Genomic DNA, 16,546 nt, shown 5'->3' on the forward strand with positions numbered 1-16,546 from the left:
AATGAAAAGGGTTTAATTTGCTCTAGTAGCCTGACCTCCTCCCTGTCCCCTAGGGCATATGCCTGAAACCTCTGACCCCTTCCTGCCTCCCCAACTCCTCCTCCTACTCTGGCGGGAACAGGGAAGGAGTGAAACTCCTGGGGGGCGGCCCCTGGGAAAAGCAGACCTGCAGGACTCAGGGAAAGTCCCTGGAACCTTCACTATTAGAGGAGTGGTTGGAGAGAAAGGACTCCTGGAAACTAAAAAGCTGAATGGAGAAAGGCAGGGGGAGGGGAGTGTACCCGTCCATTCACCATTTTTAGTGGGAAAGAAAGGACCTCCCATTTATTGAGTGCCTTCTAGGTGCAGGGCAAAATAATCTTACTTAATCTTTTTAATAAGTCTGAGGTGAGAACACTCAAGTCTGGCACACTGAAATGACACGGCTACACAACTAGGAGGCGGCAGAGTTGAGATTTAAATCAAAGGTGTGATTCCAAAGGCCAAGCTTGTTGAATCTTTTGGGGAGACCCGATAAGAAGAGTCCTCTCCTCGAAAGAGCTTCCAGTCTGGTGGAGGGGCAGACGGGCCCACAGATTAGCATATGAAAGTTATAGGGGGTATGGCCTCTTCCCCAGCTTGGAGGGACAGGTGTCACGTCCCGTAATTAAGTTAACTGCTCACACACTTACATATCCAAATTAGTAGGCAATCCAGTACTGTGTGCTCGTTCTCCCTCTCTCTCTCCCTCTCTCCCTCTCCTCACTAGATTGTTTTCAAGAACCCCAGGTGTTTGAACCCCAGGGTTTTACTAGGCCTGAGTTAATCAGTTCTAAATGAAAGATAGATGTGTGGTTCTTATCACCTGGTCACTACATAACATAACTGAAATGCCTACTGAAATTAGGCATTACAGGGGCTGGAGTGGTGGCCCAAGGTCACCACTCTTTACACTCCTATAGCAGCTGATTTATACTCAGGGACTCAGCCATTGTCCCAAAGGGAGTCCCCACGCCAGGGTGGTTCCAGCCTCAGGCATGTACCGCCAAACCTGTGATGATCAAATAGGGCCACAGCAATATTTCTGGTTCCACATGTTCTTGTAGAACCTAGCCACCCCTCCCAGCAAAAGGTGGAGTGTAATTCTCCTCCCTTGGAGTTTGGGCTGACCTTCGTGGTTTCTTCCTATCAAATTGGACGCAGTAGAAGTGAGGCTGCATGACTTCTGAGGTTAGGTCATAAAAGGTGATGTGGCTTCCTTCCACCTGGTTGCCTCACTCTGCTCACCCTCAGAAGGCAGTCACCATGCTGTGAGGAAGCACAGGTCTCACGGAGAGGCCCCGGGTAGGGGTTCCACTGACAGTTCTGGCTGCAATCTGGGCAGGCAGCCAGCATCCACCGTCAAACGTGACAGAGCCAGCCTTCAGGTCTTCCAACTGACACGACAACCTGTCCCTGCTGAGCCATGATGGAATCGACAACTCACTGAATCTGAGCGTAATAAATGGGTTTTTTTATGCCTCCCAAGTTTTGGGTTATTTATCATGCAGCTGTTGCAGCTGGAACACCCACCCCAGACCTGTGAGAGAGCCCTGCCCTTGAGGTCACAAGCCCAGATCCCCCTGTCTTCATTGCTTTTAAAGACTTTGTCAAAGGTCAACCTTAGTGTAATCGTGCTGACTCCTAGGGCGAATTCATCTGTGTCACCTGGTTTGACACAACATTCATCATATTACGTTAAAGCTGCTTGTGTCTGCATCCCAGGTCAATTCTGAGCTGTCTTGGAGGACAGGTCCACATATTCTCTCTCTTCAGTGGTGTCTGATGTGTGGCAAGGCTAACAGCTCCTTATGTACTCACTGAATGAACCATAGACTCAAAATCCAGACCCCTTGTATAATATCAGACATAGTCAGTAGCTGTGTTTGTGTGTTTGTGTATGTGTGTGTATGTGTGTGTGTGTGTGTGTGTGTATGTATTTTTTCTTCAAAAGCAATTCCTCTGTATATCCATACAAGGGAACATTATTCAGACTTAAAAAGAGATCAAGTTCTGATACCTGCTACAACATGGATGAACCCTGAAGACATTATGCTAGGTAAAAAATGAACCCGACACAAAGGGACAAAGACTGTGTGACTCCACTCATATGAGACACTCAGAGTAGCCCAATTCATAGAGACAGAAAGTAGAGGGGTGGTTGCCAGGGCCAGTGGGGAGGGGAATGGGAAGTTAGTGTTTAATGGGGATAGAGTTTCAGGTTGGGAAGATGAAAAGAGCTGAGGATAGATGGTGGAGACAGTTGTACAACAACGTGAATGTATTTAATGACCCTTAACTATGCTTAAAGATAGTTACAATGGTAAATTCTATGTTATGTAAATTTTATGACATTGGAAAAAAAGATTTCTGTATAACCTGTTACTTTTTTTAAAAAAAGATTTTATTTGAGAGCGAGAGACAGAAATAACGAGAGAGAGAGAGAGAGAGAGAGCACGAGTGGGAAGGAGAGAGAGAAGCAGGCTCCCCACTGAGCAGGGAGCCCGATGTGGAGCTCAATCCCAGGACCCTGGGATCAGGACCTGAGCCGAAGGCAGACACTTAACCGACTGAGCCACCCAGGCGCCCCTAACCTGTTACTTTTGAATATCCCCAACAAGATATGGGACCCATTACAGAAACTCAGCCCTAGAAGAAGCAATAGAGATGCTTTCTGGACAATTTCATCTCTTCCTCAGAAGACTTCTGTGGAAGAGCCACACAGGAAAAGAAGTCAAGTACACACAGCGTGAGCCACTTCCCTTTCTTGTCATGTGCTACTGAGAGGCTTTGGGTTGAAAGTTCAACCCATGATCTTCCCCACATGCTTCCCACTCCTGCGGCTTCCTGTGGCTTCAGCTCTGTCAACAGATTCCAACTTGGCAGAGCTCATAAGGTGCACATCTCACCCACATGCTCCTTGTAGTGACCCTGGACTTGGTAACACCAGTTCTGAAGTGTCTGGCCCCTTGGCTTGAAGGAAAGAACGCTGAACTGGAAGCTAGAAGGCCCGGATTCATGTCCCAGGTCTGTGCCTCGCTGCCCATGTGGCCTGAACAAGTTGGTTTACAACTATGCTCCACTCTCACTCTCCCCCCACCTGTCACAAGTGCATTCTGAATTATACACATGTAGAATGTGTGCTCACCTACTCTTCTTCTCAAATTAAGACCACTCGTCATTTATTCTCCTACTGTGAATCAGTTTTATCAGATTGCAAGAGGCACTAGATAATTTTGTTGTATGAAGAAGACGGGCTTAGAAAACTGGTCAGGAGTTGGAGCACCTGGGTGGCTCAGTCGATTAAGCATCCGGCTCTTGGTTTTGGCCTAGGTCATAATCTCAGGGTCCTAGGATTGAGCCCTGCGTCGGACTTCACAGTCATCAGGGAGTCTATGTGAAGATTTCCCTCCCTCTCCCTCTGCCCCTCCCTCCACTTGCTCGCTTACACACTCTCTCTCTCCCTAAAATAAATAAATAAATCTTTAAAAAAAAGGGGGTCAGGAGTGAGGGGGACAGAAAGGCCAAAGGGAGTCTTTGGTAAGTAGCATGGCACTGCACTGGCTTCTAGGAGCAGGGGAGAGAAGTCAGGAGCTGGGAGATTGCCAGTCAAGTTAAACCACCTTTGCTGTTTTATAGGAATATATCATAAAAACAGTCTAAGCTGGAATGCCTTTATGAGGTAGAGGACTGGTACCCTCCCTAGACAGTTTGATGTCTTGAGGAGAGGAAGGGGAGAAGGAATGTATACTCCTGAGACCTTTCCCCTAATTCTGTGTTTTCTGACAGCTGTGTCAGTTAGGATTGGGTTCAGCTGTGAGTAATAGAGACCCTAAATCTAAGGGCTAAAAAGACAGAAATTTCTCAAATAAAAGTTTAGAAGGTACCAATCGAGGGCTCTTAATGACAGCTCCGTGGTCATAGGGGACCCAGGCTACCTTGAAGATTTCCACCTTGCCCTCCCTAGGATATGATCATCATCCTTATAGTCTAATATGGCTGCTGGAACTCCAGCCATCACATCATGGTTCCAAGCTGCAGAATGGAAGATAAGAGGAAGGAGCACATGCCACCCTCCTTTCAAGACTTCGCAGAACTTGTACCCATTACTTCAGCTTACTTGTTGACTATAACTTAACCTTGCTGCAGTGGAGCCTGACAAATGTAGTTTTTTAGTTGGGAAATAATATGCCAACTGAGAAACTGGGATTTTTTTAAATTTGAGAGCGAATTGGAGAAGAGATATTTGGTAGGCAGTTAGGCCTATCATGGTCATTAGGAACTCCAGTTTATCGAACCACACGTCCCTTTAGCACTTATTAAGGGATTGTAATGCTAGAACCACTTTAACTAAACTTTTAGCTCCTTTTGATGTGTTATGTATAAAGATACCAAAGTTGTCCTATTCATTCAATAACATTTGCTGAATGCCGGTAAATGGCAAGGCTAGCCCGGGAGATGGTGAGTAAGACACAGCTTTTGAGCCTTCCCTCCTTTTATCACTACTGCTCCTGCTGCATAGATTTGGGCCCCTTAGCCTGGCTCTGCACACGCATGTTCTGAAAACAGCCGTGACTCCCTGCCGATGGGGAAATCTTGGCCATAACTTGTGGGGGAAGCGAGCTGGTCATGACATTTTCGGCAACGCTGAGAACCCAGAAAATATGGACTGCAGTGTGAATATCTATTGTTTCAAACTGAAGAGAGCTGTTTCCCTGAAAGGGAAACAGTTAGATTTAGTACTAAGAATAGAGCAAGAGAAACATGGGCCCAGTGCCTTCAGCTGAGAAATGAATTTCATTAGAGTCACAGTTATTGTCTATTGTCTCCATTGGTTGTTCTGGTTGGGCTGAGATCTGATTTCCACTTCAGTTCTCACAGTCAGCATTATTACTTCCCTTTGTGTAACTTTTGGGAAAAATTCAATATGAATCAGATCGTGTTTTTAGTTCCCACCAAAGAGAGACTTTTTTTTTTTTTTTCCAATACACGGAGAATAGACTCAGACTTAGATCAAAATGCTGACATCACAATGGAGTATCTTTGAGCGGGACTGTTGAGTCCCCAGCCTTCCATTGTTTCCGAGGCTGTCCCTGAATGAGTGTTCCCATTCTAATTTGGAACGGAGCACACCTGCTGCCCAAACCCTTTGACTTCCTTTAGCTCAGTCTTCTCTTGTAGTTTTTAGTGTTTTTGTTTTTAGGGTTTTTTCATGATATTTACAAACCTGAGATTTATTATTGAATGCTTTCCGGTCAGGGGAACACAGAAAACTCTCCAACTTAAAGGGAACACTGAATTTCTGGATTCCTACTCTTGTTCTTACAGGCTAATCGTGGATCTTCGGGCTTCCCAGAGATTCCAAGAGTGATTAAATAGTCTTCCCAAATTTTCTTCCTTTAAGTTGACCAAATTCTGTTTTTGATGCTTGAAACCAAGGTGTTTTTTTTTTAATTTGTGGTAAAAAACACATGACATAAATTTACCATCTTAATCATTTTTGTAGCATTAAATATGTTCATACTCTTGTGAAAAGGAGCTCCAGAAGCTTTTCATCTTGTGAAACCGAAACTGAAACCCAATAAATGATAACTCCCTATTCCCTCCTCCCCTCAGCCCCTGTTTCTATGAACCTGACTACTTTAGATACCTCACATAAATAAAATCATACAGTATTTGTCTTTTGTGACTGGCTTATTTTACTTAGCATAATGTCCTTGAGGTTCATCCATGTTGTAGTATGTGACAGGATGTCCTTTTTATTTTTTTAGGTAGGCTCCACGCCCTATGGGGGGCTTGAACTCACAATCCTGAGATCAAGAGTCACATGCTCTACCAACTGAGCCAGCCAGGTGTCCCAGGCTGGCCTTCATTTTTAAGGCTGAATAATATTCCATTCTGTGTATCTGCTGCAGTTCGTTGTCCATTCATCCATCACTGGACACTTGGGTTGCTTCCCTGTCTTGGTTACTGTGAATCATGCTGCAATGAACATGGAGGTGCAGATATCTCCTCAAGATCCTGCTTTGAGTTCTTTTGGATAAATACCCAGAAGTGGGATCGCTGGATCATGTGGTAGTTCTATTTTTAATTTTTTGAGAAACCTCCATACTGTTTTCCTCTCGCAGTGTTTAACCCAGAGATATGGATATCTTCATCCCTTTGCAGATTCTGAGGTGTACATCAGGGAAACACCAATGTTTTTGGCAGACACTTGAGAAAAAAAGAGGGGAGCCAAATTTAAATCAAATCGAAATTATCAAAATGAAATTACAGCAAAGTCACAGCAATGAACCTTTCATTTTGAAAGCAGACTCTTGAAAATTTGTCTTTGTTTTCAATCCAATTTTCACTTCTTTATACTATTTTTGGTCCTTTCTCATTAAACCTCATTCTCCTTTACTCGGATGAATTGTCAGACATAAGAGTTAGAGATCACTTTTTTCTCTCCTAGTTCTCTTTGATTGTTAGGTGAAATAAAACCAGACAGAAAGCAAAACCCCTGCATATGCACCATTACATAAATATTTTTATGGCTAAGGTTATATGCACTTTTAGTCAGAGGTGCTAGCCGTAAATTTGTCAAGCACTGCTGTGCTACGCCTTTGTACCAAGTTACTCTGTTGTTAACACACACACACACACACACACACAGGTGAGGGGGATTAAGAGTTAAAAACTTGTAGTTATAAAATAAGTCGGGGTTCTTGGCTGGCTCAGTTGGTTAAGCATCTGCCTTCGGCTCAAGGTCATGATCTTGGGGGCCTGGGGTCGAGTCCCACATCTGGCTCCCTGCTCAGCAGGCAACCCTCTCCCTCTGTGTGCTCATTGTCTCTGGCTCTCTCTCAAATAAATAAATAAAATCTTTTTAAAAAAAATAAGTCACGGGGATGAAAAGTACAGCATGGAAATATAGTCGATAATATTGTAATAACTTTGTATGGTGACAGATGGTGATTACATTTATGGTGAGCATTTCGTCATCTGTAGAGTTGTGCAATCACTGTGTTGTGCACCTGAAACTAGTATTGCATGTCAGCTGTACTTCAGCTTAAAACACACACATATACGCTCTGAGAGGGTCCCATCTCTTAAACAGTCTCATTGTGAACATTTTTGCTTTGTCCAAACTCGGCCTAAGTGGTGGAGTCGAGCAGACCCAGCACAACTGCTGTGGCCGTGGAAGTTTTCCTCTATCCCTTTTGCTCCTGGACATCTGAAATAATAGGAAGGTTACGAGGTGCTATTTGAAGTCCAGATTGCTTGTAGTAGAAACACTCGGAGGACATGTCCTGGAGTGGAGGGTGCTAAGCTAAAGGCTATGGAATCAAGACTGGATTCCGCCTACTTCCAGAAATATCCTTCCTTCTCTGGGCAGCTGCTTTGCTTCCTAAGAAGCCCTGAAGACAGTGGTTCTTCTTGCCCTTATCCACACACTTGAACCACCTGGGGCAATCTAAAAAATTCCGATACTCAAACCAGTGACATCAGAGTCTCGGGGAGGGGCGCGGGGAGGGGGGCAACCCAGGCATCGGTATTTTTGTAAAGCTCCCCAAGGCTGAGAACTGCTGTGACAAAGAGCAGATTGCTACTGCTTTCTCCCCAGCAGCAGGACTTGTAAGCTTGCCATTTTTATTAAAGAACAGCATACAAACTTTTATTTCAAAGTTGAAGTGCCACATAATCTGTGACATTTATTGTCTGAAATTCAAACGAAAGTTCCCGCAAGGATTATTCTCTCTACAAGTAATAACGAATGGATGAAATGTATGCACTCCAAATCAGTATGTCCCCAAATTAATTGCCATTAAAAATCATTTTTCCAGCTGATGAGTATTTGCCCAAACTATGGCTTATGTATTATTTCTCACATTTGTGTGGAACTTTACATTTTTCAAAGAGCACCAGGTCTGTTCTTATTTGAGGTGTCCACTTGTAGGTTCCCACACATTTTGCTTCTTGTGGTTCTCAGGAGTATTGAAAGGGTGTGACTCACTGGATTTTTTTACCCTTTTAATTCTTTTTCACAGTTGGCCTCCTGGTCTCCTGCCTTTGATGTTAACTGGCTAAACTGTGGTTCGTTTCCTGTTATTTGCAACTTTGGGATTAAACACACAAATGAAGTCAAAGCAAATGAAAGGCTCAGGTCAGCTAACTTGTTAAGGGTCACAGCTGTAGTTCCGGAAGGTCCCAGTCCAACAACTGGCTTGTCCTCCCTCCTTCCATTCCCCAAATGGACGCCTGTCCTGCAGGGGCAGGGTTATTAAGGTTAGCCAAAAGCTTTCTCATAAAATGTGTTATCTGAGTGAATGGTTAGTTTTTTTCTATGCTGAATCACATATTTTGTTGCTTGGGAAATGTGTTTGACAGAACTCAAAATGGATGATTTGTCCCAGTTTATTCAGCTTGTAAGGCCTTGTCCTTGGAATGTCCTTTACCCCGGAGATGCCGGGGATAGTAATGTGGTGCAAGTTTGCTTGTTGGTTGGTGGGAGGGGGTGGCAACGAGCCATTACGGGCAGTACATTTTCTTAGACAGAATTTGGAGTCAGAGGTACTTGTGTTCGTTGCAGTTTATAACACAGAACTTCAAAATTCCAAGGTCATAAACTTGAACATCTACCCCACAGGTTGGTTGTGCAGATTAAATGAGATAATACAAGTTATGCACAGTAAATGTTTCTTAAGCAGCCACTTAATGTGATCACGTATTAGAAAAACATTCTGGGGCACCTGGGTGGCTCAGTCGGTTAAGCGACTGCCTTCGGCTCGGGTCATGATCCTGGAGTCCCGGGATCGAGTCCCACATCGGGCTCCCTGCTCGGCGGGGAGTCTGCTTCTCCCTCTGACCCTCCTCCCTCTCGTGCTCTCTATCTCTCATTCTCTCTCTCTCAAATAAATAAATAAAATCTTAAAAAAAAAAAAAAGAAAAACATTCTGGTTTTAGTATATTTTCTGTCGCAAGAAAAGAACTGAATTGAACAAGTCTTACCTGTCACTCTACTACATGCCAGGCTTGTGCTGTACACAACAGGGGGCAGAAAAAAACAGTAACATGGCCCCTACCAAGACTTTTTGTTTGTTTGTTTGTTTTTAAAGATTTATTTATTTATTTGACAGAGAGAGACACAGCGGGAGAGAGAACACAAGCAGGGGGAGTGGGAGAGGGAGAAGCAGGCTTCCTGCGGAGCAGGGAGCCCGATGTGGGGCTCGATCCCAGGACCCTGGGATCACGACCTGAGCCGAAGGCAGACATTTAACCGACTGAGCCACCCAGGCGCCCCCCTACCAAGACTTTTAGGACCTACCTAGGTGGGGAGAAGAGCCACCCCCCGTGTGATATAGTCAATAATATGAGGCAGTCTGTAAGCAGGGGCTGTGGTTCTTTCCCATGGGCTGGGGTGGAGCTTGAGCTGGGAGTTCAAGGACAAAGAATGAGGAGGGATTCTAAGAAGGAGGAACAGCTCAAAAAGCTAGGCCAGTACCTCAGTAAGTGGCTCTGATTCCCACAGCCCTCGGTTGCATTTGCAGCAGGTGCTCCCTCAAGGCAAGGAAGATGGCAGCCAACAGCCCTCGGCTACAGCCTCCAGCTGGAGAACTATCTGGAAATAGTGGGAGCTGTGAAGCCTGGGTTTACCCAGCCCTGAGCCAATTCCTGGCAAGAGGCTAGGGAGGGGCAGGGTACCATGACTGATAACCTTACTGGGACACCTGGGCCAAGGAGATGGGATGGGGAGTTCTGCAAAGGAGCCAAAGAAGGAAAATGGAGAGTGGGCTGGGCAAAGACTAGCCACCACAGGCCACGATATGTGGAATTCGGATTTTTTTGCTTTCAGACAGAAAACGAAAAAAATCTGGACTGTTTCATAAACACCAGAAACCAAACAACCCTGTATGTAGTCCCCTTCCACTGTCTATTGGATGCCACATTAAAGTCATTGTCATACTGAGCCCTATACAGACATTTGAGAAAACATTCGCTACATTGCTCACCTCTCTTCCCTGGTATTCAGCACATTTTCTCTATGATTTCTCCCAAGTCCCCCTTTTCCTTGCTCTTTCCCAGCTTGTAAACCATGTGATTCTATTTTTAAATGTTTTCTCTTCCTCCTTGTCTTACTTAGCCTTTAGATTTTCACCATGTCCTCTTTTGGACTCTTTCTAAAACAAAACACTAATAATGAAAGAACTTCCAAAGAGCTTTTAGGATGTTGTATGCAACATATACTGGGGAGGATTGGGGCCCCGGACCCACCCCAGACTTCACTCTAAGAGTCTAGGTGGATGTGTGTAGATTGTGATGATGATGTGATTTTAACTATTTTACAAAAAGAAAGAAGTTAGGAACAAATCCAGCAGCATCGGGCAGAATAGCTTCAAAAATAGATCTTCCATATGTAAATACTCATATTAAAAGTTGATTTTTTTCAATTACAATAATCCCTTTCTAAACCTTTAAATGATTCTAAAAACAGACTTGCTGTACTATTCCCAAATATACATAGATGTGTCTAAATTTTTTCTTTGTTTATTTTCAGTACTCAAATTGGAAAGGCAAAGATTTATCTGAGTTCTGAAGATACTGTTTCCTTAGCAGGAAATGAAACTGCCAGTGTTTCACAAAGCAGACAAAGTACCTAATTGGATGAAGAAATCATGCTGACGCACCAGAAGAAAATGGTCTTCAGCATAATCAACTGAACATTTGTGTGTGTTTCTAAAATTAAGTTGCCTTTAAAAAAATCACATTGCTTTATAGACCAAGTCATCTATTGGTGTGATCCACAATTTAAAATGTATTTTAAGAATTTCTGACTTTCATGCTGTTTGGATAACAAGTCACAACCATTAATATTTGGGGATAAGGTGGATGGAGTTGGAAGTTGAAGGAGAAGTCACTGGAAAAGTTTAAGAACAGAGCAGTGTCAGGCCATACGGCCTGCTCTTTATTTTTTGAGAATTTGCGTTTTTTGGTGACCTGTTTATATTTTTGCTTTAAACCCAATTAGAAAGTTGCACAGCTTTACCCGGTGGCAAAAGTTTGTTTTGTGTAAGTAACTATTTTGTTAGCTGATTATTTAGTTTGCCTTGCAGTCCTCCAAAGCATTTTAAAAATTATAGCTTGTAATTCTTGCAATATATGCTTTATCACTTGGCTTATCTTACAGCCATGACTTTCTCTGCAAGAGTAACTGGAAAGCAAAATATTAGAATTTCCAGCCTCCCTTGCAGCTAAAGGTTACCATGTGACCATATCCCGGTAAATGAAGTGTAGGTGGATGTGCATGAAGAAGCTTTTCTTCAGAATTAAAAAAAGAGTGGGGAGGGGGCGAGCTATATGAGGACAGGCTGGGTATTTTACCCTCTGCCTTCTCGCTTTCCCTGTGTGGAAAATGGACACATTGCTTGGAGGTGCTGGAAGTGACGTTTAAGCTAACTGCTGAGAAGAGTAGGAGTTAATTAGGCAAAGGGAAACTGAGATCTTCAAAGAAGGATGGTGCCCTGCCTAGAAATTGTATTTAATAAAGAATGATTGAAGGATTGGATATCTGATGCATCTGTCTTGGAATCATCAAAAGCCTGCTCAGTGGATGAGGTGCTATTCTAGGTCCAGTGGGCAGAATTAAGGCCACCATTGGGTGAATGCAAATAACAAAGAGGCAGCTTTCAACTCCAGGCTAGCTGAAGTTTTTCACAAATGGAGCTTTCCAGCAATCCTTTGAGCTACCATGTAGGTAATCTCCCTATCAGCAAATGTGTTCAAGTAGATGCTGACTGACACCCACCCAGGAACAGTAGAGATGGGAGTCCTGCGTTAATGCAGTGATTGTACTCTTTCAGTTTTGTTCAAGCATTTCTGTTCGCATATGCCCTAAAGGAATTTTGGACAACTATGTACCCCTCACGTATTTTGTCTTTTAAAATTTTAATTTTTAAATTTTCTCACGCATATTTCAAATTAACATCTTTGTAAAAACATAGGTTGAGTAATTGCAAAGAATGTGATTTCTGATATACTATATATTATGCACCTCCCTTAAATCTGTTTTTATTGTTTCAGAATCTTGGCACAGCTCATTTAGCTCATCCAATTGATGGAAGGAGATTCTCTGCTAACCTAATGGCCAAGCCAATCCTCACTGTCAAACTAGACAAATCAAACTAACTTGTGAAGAATTGTGCAAAATGTTAGCCCTCTTCCTGCTCACCAAACAATGGTGGACCTGTAACTGACATGATTCTTGCCTTTGTGGAGCTTGTGCTCTACTAGAGGAGACAGAGCTTAAAGAATTCCACCAACAGCAAATCACAACTGGGCAGAGTGCAAGTCAGGAGGTGTTAGAGGAATGTGTAATAGGAGGTGGGTGGGTGGGTGTTCTGGGAGGGCTTCCCTGAGGAAGTGACAGTTTAAGCTGAGAGCTGAGGAGGAATAGGAACTAATTAGGTGGTGGGGAATGAGAAATCTTCCAAGAAAATCTCACTTCATTTTTCAATTCAAATAAACATGAAATATTATCTCATTCTAATGCTTAGATAAAGCAGTTTGTCACCTGGATAAAATAAGTTGCAATTCCTATCAATTTTTTTTAGGTCTTGAGAAAGAAAGTTGTCCTAAATCTAGTCTGGGATAGAACTTTTATGTCTGATGTAATTTGCAGTCTCTTCTGGGAGGTAATTAACAATCCTGACAAATCCTTGAGCAATCTCGTGATGGAATGTTATGGTTACCCACTAGCTGACTGCTGATGCTCTTTAACTAGTAGTTTCTGTATTGTACCACTGACATCTCTACCAAGAGAGAACCTTTGAATTAGCTCGCTTAGGGGCCTCTTTGTGGAGTTTGAAATAAAACCTTCTTCTATACTCCTAAGCAATCTGAGAAGCTGGTGAAAGGGAGCAGAATATGTCACCTAGAAATATGTCTCTTTGGCATAAAGATTATCTTGAGCTGGTTATTTTTTGAGAGACAGCAGACACAGGAGAAGCTCCGAAAACCGACTAGAAATTACCCTTTCGTTAAGAGACATTTACATTTATAAGGGAAATATCCGTTTGTAGGAGCATCTCTCTCTCTCTCTCTCTCTCTCACTCACTGAAAAGGATGACTATAAATCTCTAGAAACTCTAATCAGTGGAGAAGGCAAGGGCAAACCTGCATAACAACCATGCCTTTGTTTCCTGTGCTTGGCCTGATAGCCTCCCATAACTGCCCTCCCCCAGCATCTTTTGTCTTTAGCTGGAGATGATATTTAAGGTGGTGGTTTGGACCATTTTGGAGAGTTACTCATTTATCTTGGGTTCTCCCATGTATACAGGAGGTATACATGTTATTAAACTTTTGTTTATTTTTCTCCTGTTTATCTGTCTTTTATTCCAGGGAGTCTCAGCCAAGAACCTAGAAGGGTAGAGGGAAGATTGTTTTTCCTCCCCCACACTGGCCTTACTCTCAAGGAACTCTTTTCTTTGGAGCTGTACATTGTTGAATTATTCTTTGGTTTAGTGCCCAGAGGTTTTTATAGTTCAAGATAGCACACCATACTGGGATTTGGGGTGAGTGAGGGATACACCTTTGTGGGAGGGGCGCAATTATGAAACTGGAGATGGGCAAGGGGTACCAAGACTGACCTCTTCACCTCAGGGTCATTATCAGGCAGATTATTTCCAGGAATTTGAGGTTTGGAAACCAAGTTCCTGAAACTCAATCGCCTGAAAAGTTCTCATATACCTCAAGTGGCAAATGTTTCTCAATTTGAAGACCTTGAGTTATATGACTCCTCTGTGCTTGAGGCAGGGGCTTATAAAAATGACTATAAAGAGTGACTTACAGAAATCATGTCAAGAAATTATTCTAAGGGCTCTGGGACGGAGGCCTCTTGGGCAGCATCCTACATCTTTTGATGATTTCTGAGTTTCCTCAAAGCCTACTTTTCTCAGCGGCTCTTTGAGGACAGAGTGATTATTATTCAGTGGTTATTGTTGCAGAAAGATCATGTGGTACTTTAGTCTCTGAAATGTAGGACTTGATGAAGTAGACCAGAAAGAAACAGAAACTATTCTGAATTTGTCTCCTCGGGGTTGTGATGCCTAACAGCCAAGGCCCTGAGAGGGAAGGATTCAGGATGATTGCCAAGAGGGTTCTTGGCTTTGCCCGAGAAAGAGTTCAAGAGCAAATCATTCAGAGAAAGGGACAAAGATTTATAAAGTATAGAATTATAAAGCATAGAAGTAAGAAAGGAGCTGCTTCAAAGGCAAAGAAATGGTCTCGCCTCCCAGATGGGAAAAGGACCCCCCCCTTTGCCTCTACCGAAGGGTTTTATAAGTTTGTGGTTTTTTTTTTAAGTTAGCTAACCATACAGGGAGGGGCTTACTCTTTAATTTTGGGTTTATCACTTACATTGGGTGGTTAGTTCTTCCATTGTCTTAGGGTTGTGGGATTACCCATAGGGAGCAATTCTAAGAATGTCTAGCCTAGGGGCACCTGGTTGGCTCATTCAGTTGAGCATGTGACTCTTGATCTCCAGGTCATGAGTTCAAGCCCCATGTTGGGCATGGAGCCTCCTTTAAAAAAAAAAAAAATGTCAGCCTATGTGGCTTTTACTGCCAGAGGGAGTAGGGTCTTGTGGTCTTCCATGGATCTTGTGACTCTTTTCATGACCTACTGACTTTCAAGTTAAGCATCAGCCTAAAACCAAAATGGCTTTACTTTGGTCAACTTGTCTCCTGAGCCACCCTTCCCTCCTGCCTCATTTGGAGCATATGAAACCTAAGAGTTTGTTTTAAAAGCTAGGTCTCAAATAAATTATCATTTGAACCAAAAGACTGAATATTTCATTTGAAGAAAGGCATATTCTTAAAGAGTTTTGGTTTTATCTCATCACTCGTAAATGTCACCTTTAAAATTTTCACTTCCTTTTTTGGTCCAAATCTCATGAAGATATCCTTCTTTCCTACAAGTCATTACCAGGAAATACCTAGGTTTTAAAACGTATACTTAGCTTTTTCCCATTGAGTTGTAGTTAGAATAATAAACTTCATGAAATTCAAACCTAGGACAATACACCCGGAAAAATACTAACACAATAACCTGGGTTGCAAAACTTGTTTAGCAAGTTTCAGCTGAAGGTTAATTAAAACCTGCTTGGAAACCTCTTAAAACACAGACAAGAATGTAAGGCACACACACCACCACCTAGATTCTTCCCTCAGGATCTTTCTCTTCACCACTTCCCTGGATTTCAGTGGGAACATTTCCCCAGAGTTCCATCCGGTCTGGCATGAGACCATAGTGTTCATGACCATGAGTGTCCATGGCCCTGGCATAACCCTTCTCCTCCCATCCCAGGGAAGGAGCAATAAGACAGTAGGTAGGTAGCTCTTCTTTGGCAGTTCTAAGGAACAGCATGCGTACGCCACTCCTTACAGAAAAGCATTTAGCTTCTTTGGGAGGTGGGGTAGTGTCGGGTTCTGAGGCTGAGGGGTTGTAAGAATTTCCCCCAGTGTTTCATGTTTTAAGTTGACATGTTTTAAGATGACATGTTTTAAGATGCTGAGGAGTTAAGTGACGTTGTTCTGGACAAGACAGGAGAGCACAAAGAGAGGTCAAAGGTAGAATAGGAGAAGGTAGAAATGCTGCCTGACATTTGACTTGCCTGTAAGAGAATATTGAACTGGCCGAACATTCTGGAACATTAGCTGCATATTCTTTCAGAAGTTCCTCGGGGTTACCGCTATTATTTCTTTTGTCCAGGCTTGTTTAGAGTGGTTGTCAGCTAACACCCCGTTGGTGGATAAGCATCTGCGAGATGTGCAGGAAACAAGGCCGGGGTATAATTATAACATAATGCTTTAACAACATTGCACAAGACTGCCTCAGTACTATATGCCAGAGTGCATAGCGACTGTCTTGCTGACAGGCATTTGGATGGTGATTAGTGTTGGATCACATCCTAGAATCAGGCTTGAAGCCAGAGAAACTGGAAAATGATTTTTGTTTTTCAACTCCTTGGAGGCCTGTGTGGAAAATTTAGGAGAGCACATTTTTGTTTCTAGTAACAGAACTCACATATAATTTGAGGAAGAAAAAGTGAAATGGGATGGTTCCCGAACCACTTGCCTTGTCTTGAAGTGGGTCTTCTGTGGAAAAGTTGAATTTTCTTGCAGGGCTGGCTGAGAAGTTTTGAGGCAAAGAGCAGTTGATAGGAAGCCCACATTCCCCCAGGTCCTTCACACCTAATCTAGGCACAGGCAAGACCCTTTCCACGTGGCAAAGAAACAGTCTTAGCCCCAAAGCACCACCAGTATCCATGACCAAAGGCCACCATGTATGGTTACACTAGATGGTGAGTTATGGTTTGTGAGATGTATCTGGAGCCTGGTGACCAGTTCAAATCTCAACCCCATTGCCTTTTGGTTGTATAACATTGAATAAATTCCTTCACCCCCTACACCCTGCCTTCTTCATGCACAGAAGGATGGCTTTGTTTTGAGGATTAAAAGTGCTCTATAATTATAAGCTTTTTTTTTTTCCA

This window comes from Zalophus californianus, chromosome X (genome assembly GCF_009762305.2).
Source record: "Zalophus californianus isolate mZalCal1 chromosome X, mZalCal1.pri.v2, whole genome shotgun sequence".
Lineage (NCBI taxonomy): Eukaryota > Metazoa > Chordata > Mammalia > Carnivora > Otariidae > Zalophus > Zalophus californianus.